General features: G+C 44.1%; 1 protein-coding gene across 2 annotated transcripts in view; it reads left to right on the plus strand.

Moving 5' to 3' along the window:
- Nucleotides 1–2370: 2370 nt before the first annotated feature.
- LOC141127436 (retinol dehydrogenase 7-like) overlaps nt 2371–19221 on the plus strand; it is a 69604-nt gene continuing 52753 nt past the window's right edge. The window contains exon 1 of one of the 2 annotated variants that reach the window (XM_073613863.1): nt 2371–2515. The gene's annotated coding sequence lies outside the window, so the exon portion shown is untranslated. Of the gene's footprint in view, nt 2516–5269; nt 5426–19221 lie in introns of those variants that run through there. The other variant, XM_073613862.1, reaches the window with a different exon arrangement.

Here is a 19221-nt window from a genome sequence, read left to right on the forward strand (position 1 = left end):
ATTTTAGCAGACCTCCTCTGTAAATCTAAAGTGGTAACCTGTAATGGCTTTTAAAGGCTTTTAAAAATGTATTTAGTTTGTCGCCACTGCACGTTTGTGTGCAATTTTAAAGCATGTCATGTTTGGTATCCATGTACTCGGCCTAAGATCATCTTTTTTATTTCATCAAACATTTGGGTAATATAGTGTGTTTTAGTGCATTAAAATTTTAAAAAGTGTGTTTTTTCCCCAAAAAATGCATTTGAAAAATCGCTGCGCAAATACTGTGTGAAAAAAAAATGAAACACCCACCATTTTAATCTGTAGGGCATTTGCTTTAAAAAATATATAATGTTTGATGGTTCAAAGTAATTTTCTTGCAAAAAAAAATAATTTTTTCATGTAAACAAAAAGTGTCAGAAAGGGCTTTGTCTTCAAGTGGTTAGAAGAGTGGGTGATGTGTGACATAAGCTTCTAAATGTTGTGCAAAACCCCCCCAAATGACCCCATTTTGGAAAGTAGACACCCCAAGCTATTTGCTGAGAGTCATGTCGAGTCCATGGAATAATTTATATTGTGACACAAGTTGCGGGAAAGAGACACATTTTTATTTTTTTTTTTTTGACAAAGTTGTCACTAAATGATATATTGCTCAAACATTCCAAGGGAATATGTGAAATTACACCCCAAAATACATTCTGTTGCTTCTCCTGAGTACGGGGATACCACACGTGTGAGACTTTTTGGGAGCCTAGCCGCGTACGGGACCCCGAAAACCAAGCACCGCCTTCAGGCTTTCTAAGGGCGTAAATTTTTGATTTCACTCTTCACTGTCTATCACAGTTTCGGAGGCCATGGAATGCCCAAGTGGCACAAACCCCCCCCAAATGACCCCATTTTGGAAAGTAGACACCCCAAGCTATTTGAGAGGTATAGTGAGTATTTTGCAGACCTCACTTTTTGTCACAAAGTTTTGAAAATTGAAAAAAGAAAAAAAAATGTTCTTTTCTTGTCTTTCTTCATTTTCAAAAACAAATGAGAGCTGCAAAATACTCACCATGCCTCTCAGCAAATAGCTTGGGGTGTCTACTTTCCAAAATGGGGTCATTTGGGGGGGTTTTGTGCCACCTGGGCATTCCATGGCCTCCGAAACTGTGATAGGCAGTGAAGAGTGAAATAAAAAATTTACACCCTTAGAAATCCTGAAGGCGGTGATTGGTATGCAGCTAGGCTCCCAAAAAGTCCCACACATGTGGTATCCCCATACTCGGGAGAAACAGATAAATGTATTTTGGGGTGCAATTCCACATATGCCCATGGCCTGTGTGAGCAATATATCATTTAGTGACAACTTTGTGCAAAAAAAAAAATTTGTCACTTTCCCGCAACTTGTGTCAAAATATAAAATATTCCATGGACTCAACATGTCTCTCAGCAAATAGCTTGGGGTGTCTACTTTCCAAAATGGGGTCATTTGGGGGGGTTTTGTGCCATCTGGGCATTTTATGGCCTTCAAAACTGTGATAGGTAGTGAGGAGTGAAATCAAAAATTTACGCCCTTAGAAATCCTGAAGGCGGTGATTGGTTTTCGGGGCCCCGTATGCGGCTAGGCTCCCAAAAAGTCCCACACATGTGGTATGCCCATACTCAGGAGAAGCAGCTGAATGTATTTTGGGGTGCAATTCCACATATGCCCATGGCCTGTGTGAGCAATAAATCATTTAATGACAACTTTTTGTAATTTTTTTTTTGTCATTATTCAATCACTTGGGACAAAAAAAAATAATATTCAATGGGCTCAACATGCCTCTCAGCAATTTCCTTGGGGTGTCTACTTTCCAAAATGGGGTCATTTGGGGGGGGGTTTGTACTGCCCTGCCATTTTAGCACCTCAAGAAATGACATAGGCAGTCATAAACTAAAAGCTGTGTAAATTCCAGAAAATGTACCCTAGCTTGTAGACGCTATAACTTTTGCGCAAACCAATAAATATACGCTTATTGACATTTTTTTTACCAAAGACATGTGGCCGAATACATTTTGGCCTAAATGTATGACTAAAATTGAGTTTATTGGATTTTTTTTATAACAAAAAGTAAAAAATATCATTTTTTTCCCAAATTTTCAGTCTTTTTCCGTTTATAGCGCAAAAAATAAAAACCGCAGAGGTGATCAAATACCATCAAAAGAAAGCTCTATTTGTGGGAAGAAAAGGACGCAAATTTTGTTTGGGTACAGCATTGCATGACCGCGCAATTAGCAGTTAAAGCGACGCAGTGCCAAATTGGAAAAAGTCCTCTGGTCTTTAGGCAGCCAAAAGGTCCGGGGCTGAAGTGGTTAAGCAAGGAATTTATGAGTCACTACTTTCCTTTTCACATTCTCCTTATCTTACCAGCTTACCAGAGGGATTGTGTTTTTTAGACAGAGATAGCAAGACAGCAACTCAGTACAGCTTATGGAGACTGCCGTGAAAAAAGAGGAGAAAGACTAATAAGCAAATTTGTCACTCACTTTTACAATAGAAATTTCAGGCAAGGTCAGTATTCTCCCTGTCAGTAGAACTACATGTACCAGTCTTTGCACACTGCTAACCTGTTAAATCACCATGTCATTTAGCAATCAGCCAGTTTCTTGCAACTCATAATTACAGGAGTAGTTTGAAAGATAGTTCCCTTTACACTTAAACAGGTAACTAAAAATGCATTTTACCTGGCTACCTGCGTTTTACCTGGCTGAGTGCCAAACCACAGGGACTTCTCACAACAGTCTCTGCTATATCTTCACATGATAATGTGTTAGTAATTAGGAACAAACTTTTCACACTTTCGCTCGTAAGTGGGTCCAACTTACCACATCCATTTTACATATTCATATGGCTAGGTGGATATATCAGCCATTAAGGCAATAAAGTAAGCAGTAAAGCAGCAAACCTAGGGCTGCTTTCACACTGGGTGGCGGATCTGTTAGCGATAAAGTGCTGCTAGTTTTAGCGGCACTTTACAGTCGTTTTAGCGGCACTTTTCAGGCGCTGGTGGGGCACTTTTAACCCCCGCTAGTGGCCGAAGAAAGTGTTAAAACCGCTCGTGTTGAATCGCTTCCAAAGCACTTTACAGACACTTCAGAAGCACTGCCCATTCATTCCAATGGGCAGGGGCGGTGAAGGAGCTGTGTATAAAGCACTCCTAAGCCACCCCAAAGATGCTGCTCGCAGGACTTTTTTTCCCGTCCCGCAAGTGCACCGCCTCTGTGTGCAAGCACTCAGGCTTTCACACTGGGGAGGCATGAGAGGCAGTTTTCAGGCACTTTATGGACGCTATTTTTAGTGCTAAAACGCCTGAAAACTGCCTCAGTGTGAAAGGGGTTTAATGGCAGCTACTTCTAGGTACCCACACATTCAAAAGGTTAGTTTGACATTAATCCGGACATAGACCGATAAACACAAAACAAAAACCTACTCACAGAGGCTCTTGAATGGTGTATAGACTTGCGGTTCCACACCTGCCCCAACCACAGAATTCTCCAAACATAATAGTGATAATACTCACTTAGGCGCCTCTTATTTAAAGAGTTCAAGTTGCTAGGGAGCCCTGGAAGTTCAAGCCTCAACATTTTTGTTTAGGGGGCGGTGGAAAGACCAGTAGCAACCAATGTCTGAGGGCGGTTTCAAATCCAAATAAGATTAGCAATTTTTTTCAGCTTCTATAAGTTATAGTGTTATCCTATGTGTCCATGCACACTGCTTTAGGCTATTAGCGTCTTTTTTTTTCTTCATATACTGTAAAAACGCTAATAAAATGCTAATGCTCCTAAAAGCTACTAAAACGCTTACACAAGCCGGCACAAAAACGCTATTATCAGCATTTTTCATCCAGCGTTTTTGAGTTTATAAAAAAAAAAAACGCTAATGTGCATGGAGCCTAAGGCCTCGTTCACACCTATGCAGATTGCTGTTTGCATATTCCAGGTGCATTTTGGGTTTCTCAATAAGTGTTTTTGATCCATTGAAGTCTATGGAAGCAAAAACCAGAAAAAGGTCCCTGGCCCTTTCCATAAAATGTACAGATGTGAACGTGACCCATAGGAAACCATGTTAAATGGACTGTAGTGTGTTTCTGCAAAACTGAAAACGCACTAAAAAAAGCATAGGTGTGACCAGGCCTAAAAGTTGCCAAAGTCAGGTCTGTTCCCCTTGAGATAAATCCTGAGAGCATGGGGTTCGTTGAATGGGCCCCCGTAGATGCTTGCAGATTATCGCAGTGCCGAGTTGTAATGACTATGTAGAATTCTATATGTGCAGAAATTGCTTTTTGAGACATAATAAGATCAGACTTAAAATGGCTGCAATTCATACAAAATGGTGGACAGTTAGGTGATTAAAATTACAGCTTAAAGCCAACCCTTCACAGTGCTTTGGGGTGTAATTCCACATATACCCATGGCATGTGTGAGAAATATCTCATTAAACTAACAACTTTGTGTAAAAAATTTTTAAAAATTGTTGTTTTCCAAAAACTTGTGCCAAAAAATAAAATCATCCGTGGACTCAACATGCCTCTCATCAAATACATTAGGGGTGTCTACTTTCCAGAAAGGAGTCCTTTGGGGGGTGTTTGTACTGTCCTGGCCATTTCAAGAAATGTAATAGGCAGTCAGAAAGTCAGAGCTGCTTAAAAGCTGCGTAAAATTCCAGTATTTATACCATAGTTTGTAGACACTACAACTATCACGCAGGCCAATTATATTATATATTTATTGGGATTTTTTTTTTACCAACGAAATGAAGCAGAATACATTTTGGCCTAAATTTATGAAGAAATTAAATTTTATCGGATAAGTTTTATAGCAGAAAGTAGAAAATATTGTTTTTGTTTTTTTCTCAAAATTCTGTCTTTTTTTTTCGTTTATATAATTAAAATAAAAAAAAACAGTGGCGAACAAATACCAACAAAAGATAGCTCTATTTGTGTAGGGAAAAAAAATGATATAAATTTAATTTGCATGCAGTGTTGCATGACCGAGCAATTGCCAGTTAAAGTAGCACACTGCTGAATAGCCTAAAATGGTCTGGTCATGAAGGGGGTAAAACATTCCAGTGGTCAGGGGATTAAATTTGTAGATTCAGGCTTGGTAATTCTATTTATTCTTTTATCACAATTTGGTGTATTGGAAAAATATGCACAAACACTGAAAGTCAGCAGAAAGAAGGTCATGAAATGATGCCAAAGTTGCATAACCGGTTACTGTGTTTACATTGAATGATATTCTGTTAGGGATGAAAGGCCACTCCCCATGTGACCTTGTAGACTAATCTATGTATGTTACTTTGGAAAGTTACTATCAGATCGCTTGGCTGACCTAAACTGAAAGAACTGCAGTCTTTGCATAAGGACTGCAGCACCACTTGTCACCTGTCTACAAATTATTTGAACTTCAGTTGAATACAAAGGTAAGGAAAATTGACCTTATCACTTTATCAGCTACATTCAGAGCCCTTTCACACTGGGGAGGGCGTCGGCGGTAAAGCGCCGCTATTGCAAGTGGCGCTTTACCGTCGGTATGCGGCCGCTAGCGGGGCGGTTTTACCCCCCGCTAGCGACCGAGAAATGGTTAAAAACCTACGCAAAGCACTTTGCCGGCGGTATAGCCACGCCGTCCCATTGATTTCAATGGGCAGGAGCGGTAAAGGAGCGGTATACACTCCGCTCCTTCACCGCTCTGAAGATGCTGCTGGCAGGACTTTTTTTACCGTCCTGCCAGCGCATCGCTCCAGTGTCAAAGCCCTCGGGGCTTTGACACTGAAATGAAAGCAGCGGCACTTTCGGGTCGGTTTGTAGGCGCTATTAGCGCAATAGCGCCTGCAAACCGCCCCAGTGTGAAAGGGCTCTAAATGAGTGCTTCACTGACCTGAACCTCATCCACATTTCATTTTTCTCTTCTTTACTTAAAAGACCTTTTTTTTGTGGTGTTTCCTATTATAATACTTGTTCACACTGGATCTCCTAGCACATTATGAAATATTCACCTTGGAACGAAGCCCTCCAGCACTGTAATGTCACTGCTGAGAGGGCTGACATGTTCTCCCTGTCTGTTTTCCGGGGTTCCCGAGCTCCAGCTATGTGATTGGCCAGAGCCGTGATGACATCACTCATGCGCAGGAGCTGCCATTACTGGCACAGGGTTTTCCCGCACTGTAAGCTGAACTTTCAGAGTCATCGGCTGCATGCTGTAACTATGAACATAAAAAAATATTTTTTTGTGTGTAACAAGCAAGCTCACAATGAAAGAAATTTAGTATCATTCCTTAACAGGGGCGGACTGACCATCGGGCAGTTCGGACACTGACCGAGGGCCCGTGGCCAGTAGGGGGCCCCATGACAGCTTCCACTTAGGGACCCAATCTACGCGTCAGCTAGCTGTGATTGACTGGGCAGATCGGGTCCCTGCTCACTGCTAAGAGAAGTGCAAACAGACCTCTCATGATTAAATAGATATTAGAAGAGATAGAAGTGGCGCTGCCCTCTATATTGCTTATTGAATTGTATAATCTTTAACCTAAATACAAGTGTCTGTGGCATATAGGACCTTCATCGCTAAATGCCGTGAACAGGTCCCAAAATAGAAAATCTTTACAATATAAACAGAACAGAAAATTTATATTCAAGTGAGATAAATATGAAAATGCTGTGATGCAAGTGAAAAGTGTATAAATATTACATGTGTCGTTGTGGTATCGTAAGTGAAACAGTATTCTTTGCACCAAAAATTGAAAATTTGATAGAAAATGCACCCCAAAGTCCAAAAATATTGGGACAAAATGGCGTTAAAAAGTGGAGAAAATTTTTTTTTAAAATCAAAAAATGTGTCAGTGCAATAACTAATAGAACAATGACAATTTAGGTGGGTTACTGCAATTATGTGGTAAATACCCCCGGACTAAATAATTACAGTAATATTTAACTCAAATGTTCAAAATTATTGAGACAGTGTGCCAATTGTGAACTGTGACATATTCCAATGTAAAACAGACTGGGTTTAGCATTAAGTGAAAACACTAACTGTGCATAAATAAAAAGATAAATATACAATAGTTCCAATATAGTAGATTTCAAGTAAAGTTTAGTCCATTCAGAGAGAAAAAATTATAATAAACCATGTAGGAAAAACAGAGTTCAAGTACAAATTGCTGTTTATTACACCCTAGAGGGTGCACCACGGTGACTTCAGTGCGATTTTTCACAAGGTGACTTGTAGTGCTCGCCCCCCAGTATTACCCCACTCACCAGAGATAGCCACCCCTGCAGGGGTACCAAGCGTCTGAGTGGGTGCCTTAGGGCGGGTGTTTTTCACTCCACAGACTGCTTCCAATCCTCTGCTTAATGCGGTCCTCACGGTTGTTGCAGGGAAAAAGAGTGTTCTGATATCAACATACTCCTCCAGCTGTATACCACCTTTAAAATGCTAAACTCTCCAGATGACCGAAGAAAAGAGAAACACAAGGGGCTGCCTTCGTGAAGTATGTATAGGTAGTTTATTCCAATTTAAGCAAAGAAAAGTTCAAAAAGAGTATCCAAATCAAACTAGCCAGAAATTGTATTTGAAATAGAATCAAGCTGCGCTGTATGCAAGGAACGAACCAGCATCGGAATTGCGAGCGTGTGCGTTCCAACTTGCGTTCCAGCGTCTACTTCCTGGTATGACGTGTGAGCGTGACTCCGCCATTACTGGCACAGGGTTTTCCCGCACTGTAAGCTGAACTTTCAGAGTCATCGGCTGCATGCTGTAACTATGAACATAAAAAAATATTTTTTTGTGTGTAACAAGCAAGCTCACAATGAAAGAAATTTAGTATCATTCCTTAACAGGGGCGGACTGACCATCGGGCAGTTCGGACACTGACCGAGGGCCCGTGGCCAGTAGGGGGCCCCATGACAGCTTCCACTTAGGGACCCAATCTACGCGTCAGCTAGCTGTGATTGACTGGGCAGATCGGGTCCCTGCTCACTGCTAAGAGAAGTGCAAACAGACCTCTCATGATGCGCTCCTTCCCTCCTGTCCACCCCAAGTGCTTGTATCTGTCAGCACCTCGGACTGACAGAAGAGAGGAGGGGCCGGCGAGGAGGAGCACATCACAAGAGGTGGGAAGGAAAGAGCAGCAGCTTGTACCACCTGCTGCTATTAGAAAGTTGCTGCACAGCTCCCCACCCCCTGTGCCCTCCATCTCCCCACAGTGTCCCCCTGTGCCCTCCATCTCCCCACAGTGTCCACCTGTAATACCCACCCACAGTGTGCCCCTGTGCCACCTCCACACAGTGTGACCCCCACCCCCCCACAGTGTCCCCCTATGCCCTCCACCTCCCCACAGTGTCCCCCTGTGCCCCCCCCCCACAGTGTCCCCCTGTGCCCTCCACCTCCCCACAGTGTCCCCCTGTGCCCTCCACCTCCCCACAGTGTCCCCCTGTGCCCTCCACCTCCCCACAGTGTCCCCCTGTGCCCTCCACCTCCCCACAGTGTCCCCTTGTGCCCTCCACCTCCCCACAGTGTCCCCTTGTGCCCTCCACCTCCCCACAGTGTCCCCCTGTGCCCTTCACCTCCCCACAGTGTCCCCTTGTGCCCTCCACCCCCCCACAGTGTCCCCTTGTGCCCTCCACCCCCCCCCCCACAGTGTCCCTCTGTGCCCTCCATCCCCTCCCCACAGTGTCCCTCTGTGCCCCCCACCTCCCCTCAGTGTCCCCCTGTGCCCTCCACCTCCCCACAGTTACCACCTGTAACACCCACCATGTCCCCCTGTGCCCCCCACCTCCCCACAGTGTCCCCTTGTGCCCCCCACAGTGTCCCCCTGTGCCCCCCACTTCCCCACAGTGACCCCCGGTAACACCCACCGTGTCCCCCTGTGCCCTTCACCTCCCCACAGTGTCCCCCTGTGCCACCTCCCCACAGTGTGCCCTCCACCCACCACAGTGTCCCCCTGTGCCCTCCATTGTGTGCCCTTCACCCCCCCCACAGTGACCCCCTGTAACACCCACCCACAGTGTCCCCCTGTGCCACCTCCCCACAGTGACCCCCTGTGAGCTCCACCCCCCCCACAGTGACCCCCCTGTGCTACCCAACCACAGTGTCCCCCTGTGCCCTCCACCCCCCCCCCCACGGTGCCCCCCTGTGGTCTTCACCCCCCACAGTGTCCCCCTGTGCCTTCCATCCCCCCCACGGTGTCCCCCTGTGCCCTCCACCCACCTACAGTGTCCCCCTGTGCCCTCCAACTCACCTACAGTGTCCCCCTGTGCCCTCCAACCCACCTACAGTGTCCCCCTGTGCCCTCCAACCCCCCCACGGTGTCCCCCTGTGTCCTCCACCCCCACTGTGTCGCCTTCCCCCCCTAATGGCTACCCTGAGAGACACTGTGTTAAGTCTGGAGGATCCCAGTGCTCTACTGTGTGCCCTGTGTTTTGGTTTGTGCCCTGCTATTTGCCCTACTGCGTGCCCCTTGGCCTGTGATGTGCCATGCTGTGTACCCCCTTATGTGCCCCTTGGCCTGTGATGTGCCTTGTGATGTGCCCTGCTGTGTACCGCCTGTTGTGTTCTACTGTGTGCCCTGTAATGTGCTCTACTGTGTGCCCCATGCCCTGGCATGTGCCCTGATGTGTACCGCCTAATTTGTCCCGTTCAAAGGATGTGCCCTGGGATGTGCCCTGGTGTGTGCCCTACTATGTGCCCTGTGATATGCGGCACGCCCTGCTGTGTATCTCCTGATGTGCTCTGTGATGTGCCCCGCTGTGTACCCACTGATGTGCCCTGTACCCTCTGTGATGCACCATGCTGTGCTCAATGTGCCCTGCTGTGTACAGCATAATAAACCCTGCTGTGTGCCCCTTGATGTGCCCTACTGTGTGCCCTGTGATGTGCCCCATGCCCTGTGATGTGCTGGGTGCCCCATTGTGTGTCCTGTGTGCCCTGTGATGTGCACTACTGTGTGCCCCATGCCCTGTGCCCCATGATGTGCCCCGTGCTCTGCTGTGTGCCATGTGATGTGCCTTACTGTGTGCCCCATGATTTATGTAAGTGGGGCTTTGTGTGGGTGTGGCTTGCATGTGGGCGGAGACACAGTGGGCCCCATGATCTTCTATTGCCCGGGGGCCTCATGAGTTGTCAGAGCGCCCCTGTTCCTTAATATCAAGTGTCCAAAAAAAAATGATTTTTTTCTCCCAATTTTTATCAATCCACAGAGACAAACGTGCAAATTGGGGTATTATACATTATTATGCAAAAGTGACTATAGTGATGATAATCCTGATCAGAAGAAGGTGACTTCACACACGTGTTCCACCCCCCCGTGTGAATGCGCTCACCTCCAACAGTGTGACCGCACACTTAAGTTTGGTCCACATAAGCAGTTGAACCACTCCTGGGCTCTAAGTGAAACTGGCTCAGCAGGATCCCACAGGACAATCCAGAGAAGTTGTCTAGCTCTAGCAACTCTGTAACTCTAAACAGGTAACCTGTAAAAAAAATTGAAAGCGTCACCTATGGAGACTTTTAAGTATCGTAGTTTGTCGCCATTCCATGAGCGTGTCCAAATTATAACTGACATGTTGGGTATCACTATACTTGGCGTAACATCTTCTTTCACATTATACACAAAAATTGGGCTAACTTTACTGTTTTCTTATTTGTTCAAAAAAGTGTATTTTTTCCAACAAAATTGCGTTTAAGACCGCTGTGCAAATACGATGTGACATAAAGTATTGCAACAATCTCAATTTTATTCTCTAGGGTCTCTGCTAAAAAAAAATATATATATATATATATATATATATATATATATATATATATATATATATATATATATATATATATATATATATATATAATGTTCGAGGGTTCTAAGTAATTTTCTAGCAAAAAAAATGATTTTAACTTGTAAACAACTGTCAGAAATAGGCTTGGTCCTTAAGTGGTTAAAAATAACAAATATGTTATACTTACCTGATCTGTGTAGTGGTTTACACAGAGCAGCTCAGATCTTCCTCTACTCGGGTCCCTCGCCGGCGCTCCTGGCCCCTCCCTTCTGCCAAGTGCCCCAGCAAGCAGCTTGCTATGGGGGGTAGGGGCACCCAAACTGCTGCTTAGTTTGTCTATTCAGACACAAGGCCGTGATTCAGCCCTCTCTCCTCATTGGTTAACTGACTTTGACAGCAGCAGGAGCCAATAGCGCCCGCTGTGTGTGTCTCAGCCAATCAGGAGGAAGAGGCAGCCGAGTCTCTCGTGCAACATCACTGGATCGATATGGGGCTCAGGTAAGTATTAGGGGGACTGAGGGGGGGGGAGCTTCGCACTGAAGTTTTTATTATCTTAACCACTTAAGCCCCGGACCATTTTGCTGGCTAAACACCAGAGCACTTTTTGCGATTCGGCACTGCGTCGCTTTAACTGACAATTGCGTGGTCATGCGACGTGGCTCCCAAACAAACTTGACGTACTTTTTTTTCCCACAAATAAAGCTTTCTTTTGATGGTATTTGTTCACCTCTGCGGTTTTTATTTTTTTTGCGCTATAAACAAAAAATAGCAACAATTTTGAAAAAAGCACATTATTTTTTACTTTTTGCTATAATATCCCCAAAAAATATATAAAATTTTTTTTTTTCCTCAGTTTATACGTATTCTTCTACATATTTTTGGTAAAAAAAATCACAATAAGCGTTTGGTTTGCGCAAAAGTTATTTCTACAAAATAGGGGATAGTTTTATGGCATTTTTATTTATTTTTTATTTTTTTACTAGTAATGGCGATCAGCGATTTTTTTTTTTTTTTTTTTTATATCATGACTGCGACATTATGGTGGACACATTGGACAATTTTGACGGGATTAAGTGTGTCCTAGGGAATGATTCTAACTGTGGGGGGGGGGGGGGGGTGCTGTGTGTGACACAACACTGATCATCGCTCCCGATTACAGGGAGCTGTGATCAGTGTCATTAGGCAGAACGGGGAGATGCTTGTTTACATTAGCATTTCCCCGTTCTTCCTCACCGTGAGACGATCGTGGGTATCCTCGCGGACATCGGGTCCACAGGACCCTTGGTCACAGAGCTCCAGGCGGGCGCACGCCCGCAAGCCACCTCTTAAAGGGCAACGTATAAGTATGTTAATCTGCCCGTACGTGCCCTTCTGCCGCAGTATATCTGCGTGAGGCGGTCGGGAAGTGGTTAAAGCGTAGAGTGCATTAAGATGAAAAATATTCTGCCTTTACAATTACTTTAAAGGGATGTTGCAGAAAACAGTTCTGGGAAACCAGCAATGGACTTCAGGAAAACAAATCTTTTATTCGCTAGCGAGGCTCACTGAATTCATATTTAAGAGAATGAGCCCTGTCTATAGGGCGGTCACAGCATATATACTGACAGTTGCGTCCCAATACATATTTCCTTTGCATACACATTTCCTTATACAACTTTAAGCTAGTCAGCATGTAGAATTTGCAGTTTCAATATATACGGTTAACTTCCTTTATCTGTCTAGCAACCTGCCATGCACCGTGTCTGACAGAGAAAGGTGGAAAGGGGGGGGGGGGGGGGGGGCTGACCTGTTACATGAAGGTGATGGAAATGTCAGGGACTTTCCAAAACTAGCACCGTTTTGTCAAAAGTAGCCATGTTAGGTTTTAAGCTTCTACCACATTTCCCTCCCTTTGATGCTAGCGTAGCGAAGGTTTGAGTAAGATTAAGCATCATTAACGGACCACCGAGCCCAGGGGGACCCCCAGGGCGCAGGAGGGACCAATGATAGTTTAGGTTAGTCCCGGGGAACTAGTAGTTGGTACTTCCACATGGCCATTACACGGGCCGCAGCCTTTCTTTCTACAGTGGCCTCAATGAAACTCCGGATAATTTTAGTCCCAAGAGGGATCAGACAAGGGAGGAAAATGCAGGCTGCCCATATTGACATAACTACTCCCAGCATGGGTTTCAGCCCATTTGTGTTTAGGAACCAATCCCCAAACCAGCTGCCAGCATTAAATCATCCCATGTCTGCACTGGCACATGAGCTAACTTTCTCCGCCAGTTCTATGAACAGATTCTTGGTACTAGGGGGAACCTCTATGCCAGTGGCAATCTCTTCATAGAAGGGGCGGAATTACTGATGGGTGGCACTCTTGGTAGTTCATATATGTTTACCCCCAACGTATTACCCCATTGGGGCAAGAAAGTGGTAGGGTTATATATAGTGACATTTACAGGGGTGCAGCTCTCTACTTAGCAGCTGGATGAACTAGGCAAGGACTGCAGGGTAGCATCCTGGTTTGTCCTTGCCCATGTCGCCAAGCAACACAATTCCAGATGTATCTGTCATTTGCCAGGTACTCTCTTTCCCATTCTAACTCTCCACAACTTCCCCTTGGGAAATGATTGAGATTAATGGCAGAAAAAAATTTAAATATATATATTTAATATATTATATATATTATTTAATATATTATTATATATTTCCCGGTGAAGAATCCGCCACCTATAAGAATGCACGCTTACCGAAAGGCAAGTTAAAACCAGCTTGTATAAGGATATCCAATCTATGGGGACAGCACATTCGACCTCCTCATATGGGGAAAGACAAGCAGGAACCCTCCATCCAGTGGAACAGAGCATTCATGGGGGGCCATTGACGTTATTCATTATAATCAGTCTAGTCTCGCTACTTGTCCCACAACAGGACCCAGCAGTATTGCAGTAATTCTCCTGTTTCTTTCCAGCTACAATCTAACCATTTCCTTGTTGGCAAAGATATAGATATATAGAGATTATATATATATAGATATAGATATATATAGATATAGATATAGATATATAGAGAGAGAGAGAGAGAGAGAGAGAGAGAGAGATATCTCTCTAGAGATATATCTAGAGAGATATATATATATCTAGAGAGATAGAGATATATATATATATATATATATATATATATATATATATCTCTATCTCTATCTCTCTAGATATATATATATATCTCTAGATATATCTCTAGAGAGATATCTCTCTCTCTCTCTCTCTCTCTATATCTATATATATATATATATATCTATATCTTTGCCAACAAGGAAATGGTTAGATTGTAGCTGGAAAGAAACAGGAGAATTACTGCAATACTGCTGGGTCCTGTTGTGGGACAAGTAGCGAGACTAGACTGATTATAATGAATAACGTCAATGGCCCCCCATGAATGCGCTGTTCCACTGGATGGAGGGTTCCTGCTTGTCTTTCCCCATATGAGGAGGTCGAATGTGCTGTCCCCATAGATTGGATATCCTTATACAAGCTGGTTTTAACTTGCCTTTCGGTAAGCGTGCATTCTTATAGGTGGCGGATTCTTCACCGGGTGCAATTTGATTATTTCTGATTAATCACCAGTGGACATTTATCTGGCTTTGGGGATCCATCCTTTTTTGGTCATCAATATTTATTTCCACAATTTATGACACCACAGTTGATTTGGGTTATTCGTCACTGGATATTGACTTTGGGTTTGGGACTTTGTCTATTCAGTGCCACTTAATTTTATAATTTATGTCACATATTGATTGATTTTTTATGAATACGTGTGTTTTATCAGATTTTTTACACATTTGTTTACTTTCATTAGTTTTTTACTCAATCTTGTAGCGCGGTTTCTTATATTTTCGTTTGATACACGAGTCACATGATTTGCCCTCCCCCTTATGGATCTGGCCAGTATCATTACTATGGCTACCAGTAATCTTATTAAGACACTTCTTGTAGACCTCATCAGTGAATATTCCCAACTTTGGCTGTGCATTGACCAGTCAGCTTCAGGGTGTATGACTGGAGCAGAGCTAGTAGATACTGTATCAGATGTGCGTTGACACAACAGCTTCCAGCAGTGTGTTGGGAGCAGGGCTGCAGTCCAACTTCTGTCGTGCGCAGGCATGACAGCTTCCAGATGTGTCAGGAGTAGGGATGAGCCGAACACCCTCCGGTTCGGTTTGCATCCAGAACTTTCGAACGGCCCGAAAGTTCGCGCGAACTTTCGAACGGCCCGAAAGTTCGCGCGAACTTTCGAACGGCCCGAAAGTTCGCGCGAACTTTCGAACGGCCCGAAAGTTCGCGCGAACTTTCGAACGGCCCGAAAGTTCGCGCGAACTTTCGAACGGCCCGAAAGTTCGCGCGAACTTTCGAACACCATTAAAGTCTATGGGACTCGAATGTGAGAAATCAAAAGTGCGAATTTTAAAGGCTAATATGCAAGTTATTGTCCTAAAAAGGGTTTGGGGACCTGGGTCCTGCCCCAGGGGACATGTATCAATGCAAAAGAAAGTTTTAAAAACGGACGTTTTTTCGGGAGCAGTGATTTTAATAATGCTTAAAGTGAAAAATAAAAGTCCTTTAAATATCATACCTGGGGGGTGTCTATAGTATGCCTGTAAAGTTGCGTGTGTTTAGAACAGTCCCTGCACAAAATTACATTTCTAAAGGATTAAAAGTCATTTTAAAAATGCGGCTGTAATGTAATGAAAATGATTGAGAAAAACGGCATGGGTAACCCCCCAGCTCATTACCAGGCCCTTTGGGTCTTGTATGGATATAAGGGGAACCCCGCACCCAAATTAAAAAAAGAAAAGGCATGGGGCCCCCAGGCCCTATATACTCTGAACAGCAGTATACAGGCGGTCCAAACAAGACAGGGACTGTAGGTTTGTTCTTAAGTTCAATCTGTTTGTAATTTAGAACAGGTACATTTTGTAAGTGTAGCTCCAGCCAAAAAATCTACTTTTAAGCTTTTTGGATAACATAGGGAAGGGTTATCATCTCCCCTGTAACATTTGTTTTGCTGTCTGTGCCCCTGTTCAGAAAATTTCACCTCACTTTCTGTCCCAATGACAATTGGATTTTAAAAATGTGGGGTTTTTAGAGAAACAAGGATTGGTGATAATAAAGCATCAGTGGAGACACCTTTTTCCCATATTAACTCTTATGCCCCGTACACACGGTCAGATTTTCCGATGGAAAATGTCCGATCGGAGCGTGTTGTCGGACATTCCGACCGTGTGTGGGCTCCATCGGACATTTTCCATCGGATTTTCCGACACACAAAGTTTGAGAGCAGGCTATAAAATTTTCCGACAACAAAATCCGATCGCGTCAATTCCGACCGTGTGTGGCCAGTTCCGACGCACAAAGTGCCACGCATACTCAGAAGAAATTCCGAGACGGAACAGCTCGGTGTGGTAAAATTAGCGTTTGCAATGGATACAGCACTTTCGTCACGCTGCAATGTAAAAACTGGTTTAATACAGCGCACTCTCTTCTTCTTTATAATGTGAGAAGAATTAAGTAGTTTTGCTGCTCATATTCACACAGACTTCTCACAAACGTCTTTCTTTATTATTTATCGTGATTCCCTCAATATATTTTGATTTGTCACATCTGACAAAATTTCTTTTTTGTTGTTTTATTTATTTATTTTTTTGGGTTTTTATTTTTTTCAAGGCTGATCTTTGTTTTAATTTATTTTTAGTTGTACTCCATAATATTTTTGTATGTGTTTTGTGTGTCAAGTTACCACAACACCATTGATATCTTGTATTTAATCTCAAGGAGGTTGCTTGGTGTTGGTGTCTCTTGTTAATTTCACATTGTATTTTTGAAATGTACCTGCCTCCTCACAAACAAACTGTCCTTTTTGAAGGAAAACACACATAGGCGAGTATAATTGAAACAAAAATTCCTTTATTAAGGGCTCACAACTAAACAAAGAGGGAGGCAATGCTGGAGAAACAGCAGAAATTGGTGAAGCCTTTGGCCCCCAGGGCAGACATCAACTATTTTCTGTCAGGCTGCGACTGGTCCCAGGCTTCTCCTGGCTGCCACTTAGCCCGTCTCCTCCTGGCTGCCACTTAGCCCCGCCTCCTCCTGGCTGCCACATTCCACAGCCTCCTCCTGTGTGCCACATTCCACAGCCTCCTCCTGGCTGAGGTCTTCCTGTGTATGAAAAAGGGACACAGTTTTAGTTTTTACTTCATCAATCACACACAATTTGACTGTTGCAAATTGAATGTTAACAAATATAACAGACTATCATTCCGAGCCCAGCATTTTTGTCCAAATTTTTGGTGCCCACTACTGTCTATTGATATGTAAAACACTTTATTAAATCAGCAATTGGTGATCAATAATAACATCTAGTAAACATCATTTATTTATTGACCAGAAATCTGTAGAAGAATGCTATACCTGACTCCATCTTGGCTCCTCCACTTCTTCCTGGCTGGAAGTCCCAGGTTGGACATCGGAAGCCTCAGCTGGGGTGGAAGGAAGAGTGGAAGGAAGAGAGGAGAGGGATTCCCTGACTCCAGTGTGGTCTGACAGAAATCGCAGTCTCTCATAGTACCACAGCCTGGGGACATAAACGTCATCTGCTGCAGCTCCGGATCTCTGGGATTCCGTGACCTTCTTGCGCTCCCTAAGATAAGTGCTCCTCAGGCCACCAATTTTGTTTTTTAAATAGGGGATGGTTGCTGTGGGGACCACCGGCGTCACCAACTCCAGCAGTTTCTCCAGCGCTGCCTGCCTCTTTTGTTTATTATTGTAATGTGGATGTCTCACCTGCCACAGACACGGCAGCTCCCTGTATTTGTCTATGAACAGGGGGAGGAAATTGTGGTCATTGAAGCCATCCATTTTCTCTGCAAGACACAACACAAGACAAACACTAATGTCAGGCTAAACTCTCCTAATATAGTTACACTATAGGCCTCAATTTAGAAACAGTATAGGCCCAAGTTTAGATCTTACCTTTGTTTTCACGATCGGAGCCTCCGATACTCCTTCCTCTGCTCACAGATCGTACGTACTACGCACGCGTGTTACGCTTTATACACACTGCGCATGCGTGTAACTCCGCCCACCCCTGACGTTCTTTCTAGTCTATTCCCTGCCCCTTCTCGTTCTGCGCAGTGGGGAAGAGCACATGGGGTAGTCAGAGCAGGTGCGTGCTAATTTCAGCAACGAGGAGGAGGAGGAGGAAAGCCCGGAGCCTGAAACGTCCCGATCCCAGAAGAGACCATTTAAGGCATCAAATATGTCCTTTGGGGAGATGTTGGAGATGGTCGACATCCTGAAGAAGGCCGACTATGACTGGGAGTATGGACCTTACCCCCAACCCCAATGTCTGAAAGGCCAAGATCATGGAGAAAGTGGTCAAGAGTCTGCACCGGAATTTCGGGGTACGACGATCGAAAGATCAGCTCAGGAAGCGGTGGTCGGACCTCAAATTAAGAGAGCACGAGCAGTACAGAAAGATCCGGAGAGTGCTGCAAAAAAGTAAGTAGTTGTGCTGTGTTCCTATTCTTTTTGTCTTTATTACGTTTGTGCTGCTCCATATGCTTTTCTTAATAAGTGTTGTACAGTTTAAAATGGCAACTTTAATGTTCATGGGCACATTATTCGTTCGTATGAAACATAGTTCGTTTGGCCATATGCATTTGCCAGCATTTTTAAGGGCCTACTTGTGTGAAAAGAATTGGGTTGTGTAGATGGGTTTGTTACTAGAATGAAATACCAACTACATTCTGTGTAAGGAGAGGACACTCAGCAGCAGTTTTCACATCTGGACGCTGGAGCACTAGTTTGGAACACAAGAACACCCTTTTTATTAGGGGGGGCCACACAGGTGCTCCAGTGTATACTATAGGGGTTTCTACATCTGTGAAGCTTGTACAAAACAGGTAAGTATTCAAGCTTGACAAAGGACAAGAAAAATGCCACATCTTGGAACTCTGCCAAAACAGACGATTGTACCCCACTTCCAAACAATGTTTCATATTCCTATTTCTGCCATCAAATATCTGTGTGCTAAGTATACCTATTTTTTTTTTTTAATAGGGGAGAAAAGACTCGGAGGACACCCCTCATCCGAGGAGACCAGAAACCCCCACCTCTGGAAGAAGGGGAAATCCACCGAAGACCAGCAGAGCAGGAGGAGGAAGACGTGGTGGAACTAGTCACCACAACAGGTGAGTGTCTGCAACCACAGGCTCAGGTAAGAGATGGATGCCGCCATATTTATAATACATGGTGTTTTTTTGTTTCTATCTTTTTAGGGGATCGTGATGTTGTGGATCCAGATCCTTTCACCAGTGAAAGTGCCCAGATCCTGATCGGGGAGATCATGGGGTGTAATAGGGACTTGGAAAACATTGTGAAAAGCATCAATGATGTTCAGCAAAAAATGAAGA

The sequence above is a fragment of the Aquarana catesbeiana genome, linkage group LG02 (genome assembly GCF_042186555.1).
Source record: "Aquarana catesbeiana isolate 2022-GZ linkage group LG02, ASM4218655v1, whole genome shotgun sequence".
NCBI lineage: Eukaryota > Metazoa > Chordata > Amphibia > Anura > Ranidae > Aquarana > Aquarana catesbeiana.